At 43.3% G+C, this 18693-nt stretch overlaps 1 protein-coding gene across 6 annotated transcripts in view; it reads left to right on the top strand.

Moving 5' to 3' along the window:
- The window catches only part of LOC137328074 (uncharacterized), a 99564-nt gene that overhangs the window by 44741 nt on the left and 36130 nt on the right, over window positions 1–18693 (top strand). For 3 of the 6 annotated variants that reach the window (XR_010964619.1, XR_010964618.1, XM_067994243.1), the window contains exons 2-5: window positions 8733–8787; window positions 8911–8947; window positions 10560–10651; window positions 18033–18507. The gene's annotated coding sequence lies outside the window, so the exon portion shown is untranslated. Of the gene's footprint in view, window positions 1–193; window positions 271–8732; window positions 8788–8910; window positions 8948–10559; window positions 10652–18032; window positions 18508–18693 lie in introns of all 6 variants that reach the window. The other 3 variants (XM_067994215.1, XM_067994224.1, XM_067994233.1) reach the window with 3 other exon arrangements.

The following is an 18693-nucleotide window of genomic DNA, read 5'->3' as shown; positions in this document are numbered from 1 at the left end:
AAATTGGCTGCTGCATTTCCTGCATTACAACAGTGATTACACTTCAAAGGGTATTTCATTAGCTGTAAAGCGCTTTGGAAGATCCAGGGCATGATTTTATCAGGGATGCGGTGAGGGGGAATTTCCTGCCAGAAGTATGGGTGTCCCGGACAGCCTTACGATTTTAACGTAACGACGTGTTATTTTTTTGTAGGTTTCCCGCCCGACAGGCCAGCCTGATTGACAGGCTGGTCTCATTCGGACGGGAGAAGCGGAAGAGTGCAGGAACAGGTAAGTGTTAGATAGGAGGGGGGGCTCATCGGGGGGGGGGGGGAATCTGCGGGGGGGAGCGGGGTCATCGGTGGGGCTCAGCCATAGGGGTCAGTCATCAGGGGGGTCAGTCTTTGGGGGAGAGTCAGCCACCGGTGGGGGGGGGGGGGGCATCAGTCATTGGGGAGGGGTCAGTCACCGGTAGGGTTCAGTTATCAGGGGATCATGGTTTTCGGGGGGGTGTCAGTCATCAGGGATCATCGGGGTGGGGTTGGTCATCGGGGAGATCAGTTATCGGGAGTCAGCGGTAAGGGGTCAGTCACTGGGGGGGTTCAGTCAATGGTGGGCTCAGTCATCAGGGGGGTCAGTCATCAGTGGGGGCACTCAGTCATTGGGGGTGTCATCAGGGGGGTCAGTGTCACCGGAGATTTGGGGATCAGTCATCGGGGGTCATCAGGGGAGGGCTGAGTCATCAGTGGAGTCATCAGGGCCACTGGGGGGTCGGGGGTCAGTCATCGGGGGGTCATCAGGTGGGGTCAGTCATCGGGAGGTGGTCAGTCATCAGGGGTCATCGTGGGGGGAAGGTCAGTCACTGGGGGGGGGGAAATTATCGGGCAGGTCATCGAGAGGAGTGGTCAGTCATCAGGGGGCTCAGTCATCAGAGGGGCTCAGTCATTGGGGGGGGGGTGGTGTCAGTCATCGGAGGGGTAAATCGGGGTGGGGGGGGTCAGTCATCAGGGGGGCCAGTCATCGTGGTGGGAGTCAGAGATTGTGGTGAGGGGTCAGAGACCGTTGTGCAGGCGTCGGAGATCATAGGGGTGGTCACTGCAGGTAGGCTTGTCGGGCCTGGGGGAAGCACTCCTGTTCCTCCGGGCCCACAAGCTGTACTATGAAGGCACTTACCTGCAGTTTCTGGCCTTCTCACCTCCTCTCATGTGGCGTGAAGAAGAAGGCCTGGGAATCCTAGCCCCCAGGGGTTAAAAACAAAACATCTGTCAAAATGGAGGCCCGCAGCCTTCTTGAAAGCTTTTAATGACCGACCCGCCTCCTAAGAGTGGTAGAAGTTTGGAACTCTCTTTCGCAAATGGCAATTGATACTAGCTCAATTGATAAATTTAAATGTGAGATAGATAGCTTTTTGGCAACCAAAGGTATTAAGGGATATGGGCCAAAGGCAGGTAAATGGAGCGAGATCACAGATCAGCCACGATCTTATCAAATGGTGGAGCAGGCACGAGGGACTGAACGGCCTACTCCTGTTCCTATGTTCCTATGGTAGCCCACCCCTCGTCCTGCCTCCGTTAAAACCGGAAGTGGGCAGGTTGGAGGCGAGTTTTAGATTTTTAAAATTTTTACTGCCCCCCGCCCCCAACCCACCCGTTTTTTCCCGTTTAAAATCATGCCCCCTGAGTTTGTGAAAGATGCTATATAAGTGCACGTCTTTCTAAAGCTGAGACTAACACGAAGAATAGCAGTCAGAATGGAAAGTGTAGCAAGGCTGCAAGAGTTCAAATGATGCTGTAAAAGATAAATGTGAAGCTTGAATGGTTTGTAAATTTTATTTAATGGCCTCAATTATGCAGAAGTCCATAGTTCACTTCTCAACATTGATTTTATACAATATTTAGAGATCAGGTCATTTTATATAATATATAATGGTTATTTATTTTGTACTTACAAATTGTTATGGAGCTGTACAATTTGTCATGGCTGCTGAGAACAAATAAGAACATAAGAAATAGGAGCAGGAACAGGCCCTACAGCCCCTCAAGCCTGCTCCGTCATTCAATCAGATCATGGCTGATCTTGGACCTCAACTTCACTTTCCTGCCCAATCCCCATATCCCTTGATTCCCCTAGAGTCCAAAAATATATCTATCTCAGCCTTGAATATATTCAATGACTCAGCATCCACAGCCCTCTAGGTTAGAGAGTTCCAAAGATTCACAACCCTCTGCATGAAGAAATTCCTCCTCATCTCAGTCTTGAATGGCCGACCCCTTATCCTGCGACTACGCCCCCTAGTTCTAGACTCTCTAGCTGGGGGAAACAATCTCTCAGCGTCTACCCTGTCAAGCCCCCTTATAATCTTATCTGTTTCAATGAGATCGCCTCTGATTCTTCTAAACTCCAGAGAGTATGTGCCCATTCTACTCAACCTCTCTTCATAGGACAACCCTCCCATCCCAGGAATTAATCTAGTGAACCTTTGTTGCACCACCTCCAAGGCAAGTATATCCTTCCTTAGATAAGGAGACCAAAACTGTATGCAGTACTCCAAGTGAGGATTCATTGAGTCTGTCATTGTCTGCAAAGCTGAAGCTGTTGCATCATATGATAGAGGAGGAAGGGAAAAAAAGCAGAAATGCTGAAAAGTCAAATCAAATGGCAGGAAGGGCCAGTGTCACAGGAACATCTTTATTGCTCCAATAGTGAGAGACGACCCAACCATTATGAGATTTAAGGCTAGAAATTGGGCCATGTAGCACCCATCTTTCGGGCACAAAGATGCCTACTAAGTCCTCAATATAGCGGGCAGGAAGCATGCATTCACTTCCGGCCAGAATTATGCCGCCCACCATATTGGTATAGGAGGTAACGTTGGTGGCAGGAGCGCATGCCAGCCACCTTCAAAGTAAGGAATAATGCATGTAAATTAGGATCCTGCGCTTCAGTGTCCATGTGTTGACCTCACTCAGCACAACGTGGAGCTAACTGGCATCAAAGCCCCCTTGCCAGCACTATTTAAAGCCACCATGCAGTACTTAATGGTTAATTGCTGGCTTAGTATTTCTGGTTACTGCTTGACTTCTAGACATTTTTTTTCTGTGTTCTATCACTCTTGATAATTCACTTTCTGTGCACAGAGAGGTTTTGCTGCTTTTGCACTGTTGTTGCTCTTTGCCTGACAAACTGTCTGACTCCAAACATGGGTAATCTGGTAGGGCTGCCTTTGGGAATAGAGCACAAGGGGGAACAGCAAGGAAGACACCACAGAACAGAAGAAGCTGCCAGAAGAGGGAGGAGGAGGGCACTGATCAGGATGCCATATCCACAGAGGATCTTCAGGAAGCATTTCTCCTATCTCAACATAACTGAGGAGCGATGCATAAGGCTCCTTCGGTTTATCAAGGAAGCCGTCACCGAGCTGTGTCACCTGCTGCAGCCACAACTGCAGCCTCAAACCAGGGCATGGACAGCACTGCCTGTGGCTGTAAAGGTCACCGTTGCCCTCAATTTTTATGCCACAGGCTCCTTTCAGGCTGCGACAGATGACATCAGCAACATCTCACAGTTTGCAGTGCACTGGTGTATCAGGGAGGTCACTGAGGCTCTCTACACAAAGAGAAACACTTACATCTCCTTCCCTATTGACAGAGTGAAGCAGGACAAGACAGCACTGGGCTTTGCCCGCATGCCAGGCTTCCCCATGGTGCAAGGTGCCATTGACTGCACATGCTCCCCATAACCAGCCTGGCATCTTTATCAATCGTATTCACTTTCTCAACGTACAACTGATTTGCGACCACAGGCAGCACATCATGCAGGGCTGTGCCCACTTTTCCTGGCAACAGTCCTGACTCATCTTGTGCCAGTCCTCTGTACTGCCTTTATTCTAGGCCGTCAAGTTACAGGCTGGCTATTGGACAACAAGGACTATCCACTCCGAACATGGCTCATGACTCCAGTCAGGTACCCGCGCACAGCTGCAGAGCACACTGACAATGAGAGCCATGCTGCCACAAAGAATATCACCGAGCAAACAATCAGCATGCTCAAGCAACTCTTCTGATGCCTGGACCTTTCAGGGGGAGCTTTGCAGTACACCGCTGAGCTGGTATCCAGATTTGTCATCGTCTGCCCTCATGCTCCAGAATTTCGCCATCATGAGAGACCAGCCCTTACTACCAACTGGGAACCATTGAGGACCATTTCAACTAAGTCAGCCCTCCCATTCCCCATTCTCCTACAGTCCCACAATCCTTACCACTCTTCTTACAACCACCATCCGATTGCTCTCCTTCACTCCAGCTTTACTGATCTTGCCTTCACTTCACTACATAGACAAATATCAACACCAAATCTAGATCCAGAAACATGTCACCATTCACAAAAAAAATCCCTTGTGCAAGCCTAAGTTTTGTGGGCTTCTTTTCCTATCTTGGTACTCCAATAAGGCGTTTCCCCAATGGCTACAGCTCGGGAGATGGAAAGCTGCTGAGCTTCCATTGAGAACATTTCATATGGCCTTGGAGGATAAATTCGACTGCTGCAGTCTGGGCCAGATGGCTGAGTGGCACCGACAAGGGCATTGGCGGACTAGAGTGGAGTGTTAGTGGGGGAGGGCAGCATTGAGAGTGCTGTGAGTGTTGTAATAAATGAGGCTGTGAGTGGTGCAGCTGTGATGAGAAAGTATTTTAACAGTCTTCTTACCTTGACAACTCTAGTTAGATCGTTGAAATTTTCCCAGCACTGCAACCGTGTTCTTGTGGCAATGCTCCTGGCATTGACGTCCTCAGCTATCTCCTCCTATTGCCTCCTAAGCAGATAAATGGATGGCTTCCTGCCCCCTGGAGGAAAAGGGATGTCCCTCCTCCTCTCCATTGCCTGCACCAAGGCCTCCAGTGCAGCTTTAGAGAACCTTAGTGCTCACTCTCTCCTAGCTTCAGCCATTTCCTCCAGAACCTGCAGTGCAGGTTATGCAGCCAGAATACACCTCCCCTTTAAGAGGTGCTGGCTGCCTTTAAGAAGCTTCCTGGCCTCCTGATATTGGCTCTCCCCAGTAGGCGTGCAACCAATGAATAGCACAGGTAGTACTGACTGCACGCACACAAATCATTATAATCAGCAGGCAGCACCGATTCTGAGTGCTGCCTACTTTGGTACCAATAAGCGTGGATAGTCCACGCGCCCATTTTTGATCTCAATCTGATTTCTAGGCCGTGGTGTGTTCTGATTTTTCTTTTAGCTGAAGAACGTAACCATAAACAACCATAATGCCATAATGGAGGATACCAATTGAAGTGCCTTTTATTTTATTTTCTATGCCTGTGTGTACACAAACATACATTGCACAAGCGATACAACAGTTGAAAAATGAACATGTGATGAAGTGTCATTTCTTGCAGTCCAAGTAAATGGATACAGCCCATGGAAGTCCTGTACAAATCAAAGCTCTTAGCTTAATTTCTAAAGTTCTACTTTTCAATTCCCCACTGTATTACCCACCTGAAAGTACTATTCTCTGCATCTACTTACCATTACTATCACTGCTGATTTCACTTCTAAATTAAAAGTTTATTTTTCAGGCTAAGCTACAATTAGTTCCTGCCTCTCACAAGGCTACTCAAGATACCTCTTAAAAACTTACACATCTCTTAGACTTCAGTGCAAATAACTGCGTCTCAGAAAGCTAGGTCTATTATTACTTTTAAAGGTATGGGGAAAAGGCAGGAGAATGTGACTAAATGGATAGCTCTTTCAGAGAGCCAGCACATGAATGATGGGCTGAATGTCCTCCTTCTGTGCTGCAAAATTCCAAGATCCTATGATTCTAGGCTTCAATACAAGTGCTGCCTCTCAGAAGGCTGGACTTATTGCTGCCTCTCACACCACTGGTCCTACTGTTGTGTCTCAGAAAGCTTGATGTTTTGGAGGCTTCAGAACGCATATTGCCTCTCACAAAACTGAGTCCTGCTGCAGCCTCTCAGTGCTCACATTGCCCAACAAAAAACTGGAATCTGTACACTCTCAGTAGGCGAGGGAGCTGTTATCTTTCACTCCACATGTTGCTCCTGTGTACAGTGCTACTGTTCTCAGTTCAAGGCTGCTGCCTCTCCTGAGACTGCCATGTTTTGACCATTTTAAATTTTTAACAAAAAATGTCCTTAGTGAAGAGATTCCTAATCAACCAGGACTTGATGCAGGAGCTTCAATGAGTATCAGCCTGGCACATCATACCTTCACTCTTTGCCAGCTGCAAGTTGGAATGTTGATGAGAATGATACTGCAGGAGCTGACAGGAAAAAAAAAGAAAAAAAAGACTTGCATTTGTATAGCACCTTTCATGACCTCAGGATGTCCCAAAGCATTGACAGCCAATTAAGTATTTTTAAAGTGTAGTCACTGTCGTAATGTAGGAAATGCGCCAGCCAAATTAAACATAGCAAGGTCCCACAAACAGCAATGTGATAATGACCAGGTAATCTGTTTTAGTGATGTTGGTTGAGAGATAAATATCAGCCAAGGCACCAGGGCGATCTCTCCTGCTCTTCTTTGAAATAGTGCCATAGGATCTTTTATGTCAATCTGAGAGGGCAGAGAGGGCCTCAGTTTAATGTCTCATCCAAAAGACAACCATCTCCAACACTCCCTCAGTATTGCACTGGAGTGTCAGCCTAGATTATATACTCAAGTCCCCGGAGTAGGAATTGAACCTATAACCTTCTGACTGAGAGGTGAGAGTGCAACCACTGAGTCACAGCTGACACCTAAAACACATTTGGACTCCGCTCGATCCACACCAAAGGTGCAATCCAAATTCTAAAACCAACATGGCCAAAAAGGTTTTAACATCATATCCCGCTCCTACAAGAGATTTAAAAGGTTGGTGTTCCCGGCCCTTACTCAAGTGACAGAGAACAAGTTAGATACTTTCTCAGTTCCAATTGAAAAAATCTTTAGCACTGTGGGCTGAATTGGACCGAGAGCATGTCGAGCTTTATTCAAAAAAATTATCGATTCCCAGTTTAAATACAATTACAAGACTAGGAATGGATGTTCAGAGCATTGGCTTTGTGGGTTCTGGATTGATTCTTGACTATTATTACAACCTCATTGTGTGGAATATGTATTTCTATGCATCAAAAAGACTATTAGACAGAAATTAGACTGTTCATAATCCCCTCATTCAAATATCCAGGACAAGCACCGGAAATTTATACATTCTAACAGTAGTTCCCTAAACGTGCAAACAATGACAAAACAAAAAGGTAAATTAAATTCTGTTCAGCAAGTTTTTAAAAAATTAAATCAAATACAAATGGAATCTTTGAAAGTTGATCTATGTGGGCTTGCAGATGAGATGTAGGATTTGATTTTATGTTGAGTTACCAGCAACGGTGACTTGTCGCCGACTGTACAGAAGTTATGCTTGCAAGCAGAAAGGTTAATTTTTTTAAGACATTACCATGAAGTGGCACAAGTGCCAAGTGTAAATTGTAGAAAACAGTTTATGAGCATGAAATATCGAAGTGCCACTGGCATAAGAAATTTCTATCCTGCAAGCTAAATGTTCTACTCCTGGTGCAAATAAACCACCTGCTAAGTATAATCAGCATCTATAGATTGATAGAAGTTTGCCACGCAGAAAGAGACCATTCAGATCATTGTGTCTGTGCCAGTTCTTTGCTAGAGCAATCCAAAACTAATCCCATTGCCCCAGATTCTCCTCATAGCCCTATGTCTTCTTCTGCTTCACATATTTGTCCACATTTCCCTTAAAAAAAATCTCTGCCTCAACCATTCCTTGTGCCAAAGCATTCCATGTTTCAACAACTCTGCATAAATAAATTTATCATAACCTCTTCACTCTTTTTGTGACAATTTTAAATTGATGTATATTGATTTTAAATTGATTTAAGTCACTGACTCCCCAGCTAAAGGAAATAGTCTTTCCCTATACACCCTATCAAAACCCTTCATAATTTTAAAAACCTCTATTAAATCTCTTCTTAGCTTTCTCTGCTCCAGTGGAAATAGTCCCAGAATCTCAAGTCTCTCCTCATGACTAAAGTTTCTCATCATCCTGGTTTCATTCTGTTGGATCTACATTGTATGCTCTCTACGGCTTCAATGTCCTTTCTATAATGGAATGCCAAAAACTGGACACAGTAGTCTTAACTGTGGTCTGATCATTGCCTTGTACAAATTTATCATTGCCTCATTGTTCTTCCACTCTTTGCCCCTATTTAAAAAGACCTGAAATGTTAATAGCTTTTTTATGGTTCTATCTACTGAGTACTCTCTCTCCCACAACATAGCCAGACCCTCTAACTCATTTGTTCAGATTTGTATGGACAGAGTATGGTGAAGGAAAGTAAATTTATTGTAGCAGGACAAGGAATAAAACAATAAAATTGCCGGGAATTTCCTTGGAGCAGCTCCAAGGAAAATCCTGGCAAAAGACTTTGCCTACATAGTACAATAACCTAGATATCACAACAATTGTGCTAGTTACAACCTGTGCATCCAGAAAGCAAGAGAGAGGAAGAGAAAAAGAAAGCGAGAAAGAAAGAGAGAAAGAAAGAAAAAGATTCAAAAACTGAGTTCTGAAGGCGGCAGGCCCAATAGGCAAAAAGTGAGATATATGCCTTGGGCGTAATCTGTTTCCACACATACCAAAGGGTTGTCAATCAAAAGCCACTCGTGCCACCAACCAGGTAACTAACCAGTTTCTCAAACCCTCTTGGTTCATTTTCCAGATTGCAAGATGTGGTTTTTCAGCCTTAATGGGGCATTAAAGCACTTCTTATTATGGTAATGTATTTGTTCCTGCTTTCAAATGTACTTGCATTCCTCAGATTATACATTGGATTTTATCTGAAAACACCCAGCTGGACTTTTAAATTATTTTTTTTAATGTTTCCTTGTGTTATCTAGCCCATTACGTTAGCACTCCTCAAGATGGCATCAGACTGTGAGTACTCAGTGTCCTTTTCAATAAGATTGTTTCTCAAGTGTTTGAACAGTATGGTTATCTCATAGAAGTTTCGAGGTGAAGATTGTACCATTTAATTTGTTCTGAAATGATGTTATTGAAAAGATTGGCATGGACTGTTCTTCAATGCAGTTGTTGCTATTGGCAACTCTTAGGCCTCTACTAATAAGAGTTTTATGCATCTGTCAAATACAGCTTTTTGGAGGCAAATTTTTTGCAAATGACAATTGTTATTCACCAACCATAAACATCTGGAGATAATATCTAGGGTTTCATTTTTAACTGAGTTTTGAATGGAATCATTAAAACGGATCAACAGATAGTAAACTATTAAACTTTGTTGAGCTGCATCTTTGTAGAGAACTGTCTCAAACAAGCATGAAGTACCTATTGTCTACCTGCAGGCAGAGAACATACTGTACAACATTTGTTTTATTTCTTGGTTCTATTAAATGTTATTGATCAGAATGCTAACCAGCAACAGGCTGGGGGACAAAGAGAACATACAAGGTCTTCTGAACAAGGTCACATTAATCATGAACTGTTGTCACGATGACATCAACCACAAATGATGCAATGATTCATTTCAACATGATTTGTGGTATTGTAAATAAATGGGAAAAAAGAGAAATAGTTTTTCATGAAGACAGTGTGCCTTTTGAAAGCACTTGCTTATGTGTTTGTGAAGGTGCTTTTATACTGGTACTTATTTTAGTTCAGATTCCAGGAGGCCAGAAGCCGGCTCCCCAAGTTAACACTGCTAAATCTATCTCTTTCATCCCAGCTGTAGAATTGTAAAACAAGCATTTTGTAAACCCAAGGAGCAGATTCACAGAGGCCAGTCATCTAGAATCCAAAATAAATTAATGCTTGTATAAAAACAGTTTTGGTGAGAAGAGTTCCCACATCAGCTCTCCCACACGAACTGTAGCCCATGGATTGAAAACCTATTTTGCCCATTGCTGTGAGTTTCTCTGCTGCGGAGGGAACTGTCTTTAGTCCCACTTGACTCCTTGACCTTCTTTTTGGTATGTAATACAAGATCATCCCAGGAGTTTTTATGACCTTAATAGATCTTTTGACCTAGGAGGTTAAGAATATTACCAATGTGTTGACAGATCTGATCATCCTGGAAAACTTTATGGGGACACAACCAGAAATTTGATACCCGCCTTTACGGAAGGAGTTGATTAAAGCACTTTAGCTGCCTCTACTTTTTCCACTCCTGTTTTTCCACCATCTTAGGATCATAATAGGTGTTATGGTGTTAGAGTGGGAGAAGGTCTGAGGAAATTCACCCCCCAAGTTTGGTCCGGTTTGGAATCTTTAAATTCAGATAGATCTCTTCTTTGAAAAAGTATTGGATTGAGCATATTCTGAGGGGCAAAGTGTCTCCTTGCACACGGACAGTGTCATTTTGAAGTGTACCAGGTAAATGTTTCCTACCACCAGTCAGCGCCAATGTGTTACGTTCATTAAACATTCAGTTGGTGTGGCAATGTAATCGCTGCTTTATTCAGTTCATTCTGGAACATTACTCTCTCGATATATTAACCAATATCAAGAGAAGGCCCTGGAATTTTTTTTTCAGTGCGCTTGCTCCCATCAGGAGGCCCTCTAATGTTCAATTAAAGATAATCAAGTTCAACACATATCACAATGGATGAAGCCACAGCCACAAAGGTGAGTGCTTTATTCAGAAGTAAAAATATAAATGAAAGATCAGTATGTTAGTGCACTAAAAACCAGAGAAATTTCTTCGCTATTTCAACTATCAGCACTGCATATATATGTAATAATTTCATAATATTATGCAAGACATACTAGGAGCATTTTTTCTGGCAGCATGCTCGCTGCCAGTGCAGAGCCTTGCTAGTGGTGAACACATGTTGGAAAATTGAGATTGCAATGTTGCAGCCCTATGTCCACTACTTCACTCATCACTATTGAGGCTCTATGCCAGGAGCGGAGCCTTGCAAATTATTTCCTTGCACTATTCAATCACAATAAAGTTCACATCATTTCCATTTGTATCACATCTGCAAATGAGGACATCTCACCATTTTGCCAGTCAGCTCCATTTCCTCTACATTTCTTTGTCGGATAATTACCTCATTTTTGTATATCGCAAAGAATAAGAAAAATGTGGGAGCATTTTATAAAACAGAAACACATTTAAATTTAGACAATAAATCTTGAGATCGAAGCTCTCATGGTTTATGACATAATTTGACCCCCTTATAACACAGTCCCTGCCATCATTTATTCTCTATGTAATACCTATTCAATGTGACTGCTGCTGTGCTGAATATTGAGCCTGCATTTTGATGAGTTTAATGGCGGTTTTATTATTGCAAGGAGCCCAGGGAAGGAGATGCACACACAGTTTGCATAGTGCCTTAATATTCTTCAACTGTAGATTATTATTTTAATTTTTGTTGCATTGAAATAATAAATAAATAGCAGGCAACAAAAGAAAAATTGACAGAAAGCGAACAAATAAGTATCCACACATTGTGTGAGTTTAGCGGAGTGAATTTGGAATAAAGTCAATGATTTCAGGCACCATTTTTATTTTACTGATTCAAATTCAGTTTTTGTACACAATTTGATCTTTTTGAATTAGCTCGGTGGGCACCAATGTAACCAAAATGGCTCAATTTGAACAAAACAATTTCAAACTACCTCAGGTGTAGATTGTTAAAAAGATTGAGTTGAATCACTTTCTGCCTGAGATGCTTATAAATGAAACTGATTCAGGTTAATGAAAAAGAAAATGATATGAAGAAATCTCTTTTCTAACAGCTTACATGAGCGAGGTCCAAAGATCCCCCCTTAAGCGCGACTCCTCGGTGTCCAGAAACAGCATTTGAACTAGAACCTCAGAGGTGAAAATTAATGTCAAGTTTTCACAGCAATGAGCCATCGCCTGGGGGGCTGCTAAGATTGTCCAAACATTGCTAGTGCCAATATTTTAAACCCTTGGCTCCATTATTAAAACAGTTGATGGCAGAAACAAGCAGATTTCTTTTTGTTCAGCAGATTAGAGCACTAAGCTATTTTCCAAGTCATTTTGCAAAGGAATAACATTTACTTCCTGATGTCAAAGTAATTTGAAAACTGCAGACTTCCCGAGTAGGCCTCAAATGCTGAAGTAAGATACTATTGATTGATTTTTGCTACCTTACAGTCAGAAACAAGTGATAACACACAGACCCCGCATATCTCTTTAAACAATCAAAAGTTTCACAAAGCAGTCTTTTTATCAGAGTGCGAATATAAAGACCGATCCCATGATCCTACTCTCTCAGCAGTGAGTCCTGCTTGTGAGGAGTGCATTGTGGGAAATTGTGGATGTGCAGCTTGTGACTTGCCATCCATTCATTTTAATGGAACAAAAATTACAAGCTGCACACCCATAATTTACCAAGATGCTCTCCATAGGAGTGTAGGATCATGCAACTGGCTCTATAGCTTACTGTTCTGTATCTGTCATTTTCTAAATTTTTTATGTTAATTTTAATATTTTATTTATAGCAATTTTAATTATACAATCAACAATATCAGATAAACATTAGGAGTGTTGTTTATGACCCACAAGAATGACATAGTTTGCAAGCCCTTTTAAACACATGGAATGACATCAAAATAGGTCACAACTTTTAACTCTGAGTGAATGATTGTCACTCCTAATGCCTCTAGTGCATCATCCGTCACATCGTCGCGCCCTCCTCTATTAACAAAGCTGGTAAATCGTCTTTAAGATCTGACAGTGCTGCTCCTTTAAGTGCTATAATTATCACACCACTTTGAATACTTATCCATGTTTATGGACTTCCTTCAAAGTCCTTGTGGTGCTTCAGCCTTGAAACATCCCCTTGGATTAATTACATATATTGTATATAACTGGCGGAAAATGGGCGGTAGTGATCGGGCGTCCATTATACACCCCACCCGGTTTTCCTTTCCATTTAGCAGAGTTGTCGCAGATAAAATGGCTGAGGAGGAAGTTTTATTTAGAAGGCTGGTGAACGTACAGCTCAATTAACAGGCCCTTCAATGATTGCGATTTGTGTTCACTGACCTCCTTGTTCAAATTTTTTTAGAAATGGAATCGATTGTGGTACAGTGAGTTAGCTCACCATCTTTTCAACTCCGGGACATGGGTGTGAATTCCGACTGCTGGGACAAAAGTCTCGTCTCTGTCAGCTGCATGAAATTAGTTTGGCAATCTCAATTCATTTTGTAACCAGTACGGGTTCATGGCACAAAATAGCCCATTATTCACCACAATCAGGGCTAAATTGGCAATCTCATTCAAAGAGGCACATGAATAGCAGGTACATGAAATGGAAAAATCACACTGGCATATTAAATGGTGTCCTAAGGATAGGCTAAGATCATGGAGTGCTTAACGCTGACACCGTCTGCTCGGAGTGCAAAAAGTCTTCTAATTCCAGCACTGGCGTCCCTCAAAAGCACAAACATTCGACAAGAGATACAAAATTAATAAAAGAAATGGGGCACTAGGATTACAGGGGAAATATTATGAGTTTGCACTCCTGGTATGGAGCCTCACTTGCTGTGAGCCCATGTGGGGAACTTGGGCCCATGGTTTTCTGTCCATAGGACATCCTAAACAAAGTGATTTGCTGGGACATGATTTACACCAGTATCTTCATTAGGAACGATGATGTGGAGATGCCGGTGATGGACTGGGGTGGACAAATGTAAGGAGTCTTACAACACCAGGTTATAGTCCAACAGTTTTATTTGGAATCACAAGCTTTCGGAGCTTTCCTCCTTCGTCAGGTGAGTCACCTGACGAAGGAGGAAAGCTCCGAAAGCTTGTGATTCCAAATAAAGCTGTTGGACTATAACCTGGTGTTGTAAGACTCCTTACATTCAATAGGAACCACTGTGGGCTGAGAACCAGCTCCAGAACTGACTTTATATAGGGGTAATCTTATGAACTCACACTCGTGAGAGGAAAGGCTCCATGCCCGAATTCCCATTATACACTCCTGGCAGCCGGGGCTCTGCACTGGGAGCGTGGTTTGGTAAAACTATTGCTCATATATATATAATCAATAAAATAATATAAACCTAGCATTGATTCACGGCAATAATCTTATCTTGGGAGTCCTGTGGTGACTATAATTCACTTCAGCTCCACTCTCAAGGTTTATAATATCATCTGAACCCATTCAATGAAATTACTGTCCTGTAATCACTCTCAAGGATCCAGTATTCTGTTTCTAATTACAGAGCACTCAAAAAGCTCTCAAAAGCAGTGAACATTTTGCTTTGATAAAGCCAGACTTCTTGTTGCATGGGAACAGTGATGGCATGTGAAGAAGTTTATGAAGTACTTAGCCACTCCTGACTATGTAAAAGAAACAGAAATAAACTGGAATTAATGAAAAGCTGTACCTCCCTATAATACTTTACTTCCAACAATTAGTACCAGGCTTTCTCTTGACCTGAGAAGGTTATGTGCCCTAGAAATCTTATCTTTTCAGAAATTTAATGTGAGGAAAAAAACTATAAGCAAAGATTGAATAAAATGTCAATATCAATTGGAAGGTCCATTTTGCTAATGCAAGTCCAGTGCAGTGAAACCCCCAGCCACCCTAGCCCCAAGCCAGAGACCCTGTCCCAAATCCAGGGATGGTGTCATTTGCATGGTCGGGGCTGGCACATTGCACCTGTAAGGGCACATCCAAGACACCTAATCTGAACGGCTAGTGGGAATGTCAAAGCAGAACTATGTCAATCTGATGGCAGAGGCTAGGCCCGGCGAGGTCCTGAAGAAATACTTCTTCTTCAGATCTTCTGCTCCCAGTGGAGCAAATGGGCCTTTTTTCTTAATAAAGGTGTGGGGCCTCTTAAAGCCCTCGGCAGGACTCACCAGCTCTGAGCTGGCACGAGTTCTGCCGAGGCCCAAGATGGGTGTAAAGGGCAGAATTTATTAGAGAACCTTGTGAACTCCCCCAGACACACCCTCTTAGGAACATAGGAACATAGGAACAGGAGTAGGCCATTCAGCCCCTCGTGCCTGCTCCGCCATTTGATAAGATCATGGCTAATCTGTGATCCAACTCCATATACCTGCCTTTGGCCCATATCCCTTAATACCTTTGGTTGCCAAAAAGCTATCTATCTCAGATTTAAATTTAGCAATTGAGCTAGTATCAATTGTCGTTTGCGGAAGAGAGTTCCAAACTTCTACCACCCTTTGTGTGTAGAAATGTTTTCTAATCTCGCTCCTGAAAGGTCTGGCTCGAATTTTTAGACTGTGCCCCCTACTCCTAAAATCCCCAACCAGCGGAAATAGTTTCTCTTTATCCATCCTATCTGTTCCCCTTAATATCTTATAAACTTCGATCAGATCACCCCTTAACCTTCGAAACTCTGGAGAATACAACCGCAATTTGTGTAATCTCTCCTCGTAACTTACCCCTTGAAGTCCGGGTATCATTCTAGTAAACCTACGCTGCACTCCCTCCAAGGCCAATATGTCCTTCCAAAGGTGCAGTGCCCAGAACTGCTCACAGACATGGGTGGGGGGGGGAAGATCTACCCAAAGCCTCCCTACCAGATTTGAAGGTCCATTCTTAAAGGGGTGGAGTCCTGTCGGAACCAGGTTCCACCCGCAATTACTGGTCCCCCTTCAGACAAAAATTAGGTTTTCTACCCTAAGCCTAGAAATATGATTCCGAAGTATCTATAAAATCTGTAGATTTTAGGCTGTGATAGCACAATATACTTTCCCAGTTGTCAGTCAATGAATTGAAAAATATATTTTCCTGTTCAATTCCTATCTTACTCAATTCCTCAGTTATTAAGCAGTAGCATTGTGGAGGCCATTGATTATTGTATTAAAGCCATATACAATATATACACACACACATGGATTGGATCAACCGATTATTATGATTATCAAATACTTTTTCAATTATTGAAAGAATTGAATATCAAGCTACATTTATCTATCTTAATAATAGAAGCATGGGGAAATGGTTCCATTATTAAGATGGTTTAAAGACTATGGAGCCAAGGTGGGTAAATGGAGTTGAGGTACAGCTCAACCATGATTTCAATGAATGGCGGAACAGGCTCGAGGGGCTGAATGGCCTACTCCTGTTCCTATGTTCCTATGTTCCTATTTTGTGTCTTGCACTAATGCATTAATGTTACTCAGGGTGACTCTTCTAACTGGTACAAATATATATTGTTGCATCCATTGATAAAGTGAAAAATCCAAATGGAGTGTTAAGCTCCAGTACACTCCATTTACCCGTCTTGGCTCCATATTCTTTAAGCCATCTTAATAATGGAACCATTTCCCCATGTTTCCATTATTAAGATGGCTAAATGTAGCTTGATATTTAATTCTTTCAATAATTGAAAAAGTATTTGATATGATCACAATAATCATTTGGTCCAATCCATGTGTGCGTATATATTTTACATGGCTATGAGTAATTGAGAAAGGTTATTTGTGATAAGTACAAAATCACCCTTGTGCAACCACCTCAAAAATGACCAAAACTGGTTATATTTGTCCCCGCTCAGGATTACCTAAACCCCATGGCTTTTTCCCTTTAAACTGGCTGCAGATGAGAGAACAACGATAAACATAGTAGCCACCAAAAGAAAAGCAATTCACTCCAAAATTAAAAGAAAGCATCGAAATGAGAGAAAGCTAATTGAAATAACCACCCCTCCCCCCCCACTCTGCCCCCATGACAGGCAGGAGAGGGTCCTGGGGATGGGGGGTTAAATTGTTAAAAATGTGAAACCCGACCCCAACCCGCCACGAACGCGCCTACTTCCGGTTTTACCACGGCGGGTTGGGGGACGTCCAAGTAACGCGCTCTGGAGAGGTGGGTCTGTAATTATAATATTTAAATGAGGCTGCGTTCCTCAGATTTTGGCAGCCATTTGAATTTAACGGCTGCGGTCCAGAGTTCCCAGGGCTCGGGAAACCCGGCAGCTGAAGGGAGGCGAGAACTGCCAGATCCAGTAGGTGAGTGATTTTCCAGCACGACTTGTAGGCCCGGAGTAGTAAGAGTGCTTCCCCCCGGCCTCTCACGCACATCTTCTGTTGAGATCTCTCTCTCCTCTGCGATCTGCCAACGCCACCCCTCCCACCGCGATATTCAGATCCCCCCCATGATCTCTCACCTCTGTGATCTCTATCTCTTCCCCTCATGATCTCTCCCCCCCACGACCTCTCTCACCCCCCCCCCCCCCCCATGATCTTTCCCCTCACCCCCACAATGGTCTCTCCCTCCCTGCCTCCTCGCTGTCGTGCTCTGAACACCCGCCCCACCAACCCCTGGTCTTCTTGATCGCTGGGGACCGTCCCCAGCGGTCCCCGGCTGCTGCCTTGTACCGCAGGCTTTTCCACCCGGCAGCCGGCCAGCCTTCAATCTGGCTGGCTGCTGGATGGGAAACGGAGTAAAAAAATTAGAATGCGGTCTGGCCGTTAAATTCGGCAGGACCTCCGCCTTCCCGGTATTTCCGGGTTTTCTTGCTGCTGATACACACTCCCGCTCCCTCCCCACCTCCCCATGAATGCCAGGGCCAAAGAATCAAAAAGGACGATGTTAACATGCAGAAATTGGTGGTAAGGGGGCGATAACAGCCTCAAAATGGGGTCGGTAGACTTATCGTCCCTTAATGAGATGCTCTGACTGCCACCATTTTTACAGTGGCCTACTGTTAGGTAGCCGAAGCGCCCGCCTGTTTAAGGTGGTAGGCTCCTATTAATATGCAAATTGGGGTCCTAAAATGGGCATAGGCCCCCGATTGCCATTTTGGCGTGGAACTAGTCGGAGCATGCACTTTGCACATTCCAGCCAGTTTTACTGGTGCTACCGCCAAAATGGCCTCAAAAACGTAAGTTTTAAATTCTTTTTGTGTGGCCAGGAAGAGCAGAAGACCTTGAATCCAGTGAGCTGTATCAGGACGTCCTTTTGAGGCAGTCAGTTAGTTGCTACGATTTAAATGTTCGATTTAATGACCGAGTTTGTGACTAATACAGTTTGTGTCTCAGGCTTCCTACCCAACCGAGAATGTCAGATCTTCTTAGCTGCAGCAGACAAGTGGGGATCAGTGGTACGGAGCAGTACCGGACCTGCGTGCTGTATCACTGAATGGAGGAAATCATTTCTTTGTATCATATCCTTTTAACGTTTTAAACGCCTTGATCAGATCATCCCTCAATCTCCTCTACTCAAGGGAATACAAGCCACGTTTATGCAACCTGTCCTAATAATTTTGGGCCAGAAATTGCTTGTAAAATAACAGTGAGTCTATCAGCGCTCACCATTATTAATGGACAAATCGAGGAGCAAGTTCTAGCGACTGCACCAGCGCAGACAAACATAGAAGTCCGGAATTTGCTCTTCCTGATTCTCTGCTGATCGGACAGCTTCACGGTAAAGAGATGTCGCAGGCTGGAATCAATGGAGCAGCGCAAACTTGCTCTCCTGCTCAGCTGGAAACTAACTAATCTCGCCAGAAAGAAGGTACGCTGAGTTATATCAGGTCTAAACTAACTTTTAAAAGTGTAGAAAGCATTAATGACTGCCAAACAATCTCTCCGGCTCTGAAAATTAACTTTTAAAAATGTGAAGTCTCATTACTCCCGATTTTAATAGTTTTTGGGCATTTACAAAAAAATTTATTAAAAAATTTAAAATATTAATTTAAAA

Source organism: Heptranchias perlo, chromosome 1 (assembly GCF_035084215.1).
Source record: "Heptranchias perlo isolate sHepPer1 chromosome 1, sHepPer1.hap1, whole genome shotgun sequence".
Taxonomy (NCBI): domain Eukaryota; kingdom Metazoa; phylum Chordata; class Chondrichthyes; order Hexanchiformes; family Hexanchidae; genus Heptranchias; species Heptranchias perlo.
Note: the sequence above shows the minus strand (reverse complement) of the source record. Positions and strands in the feature narration are given on the sequence as shown.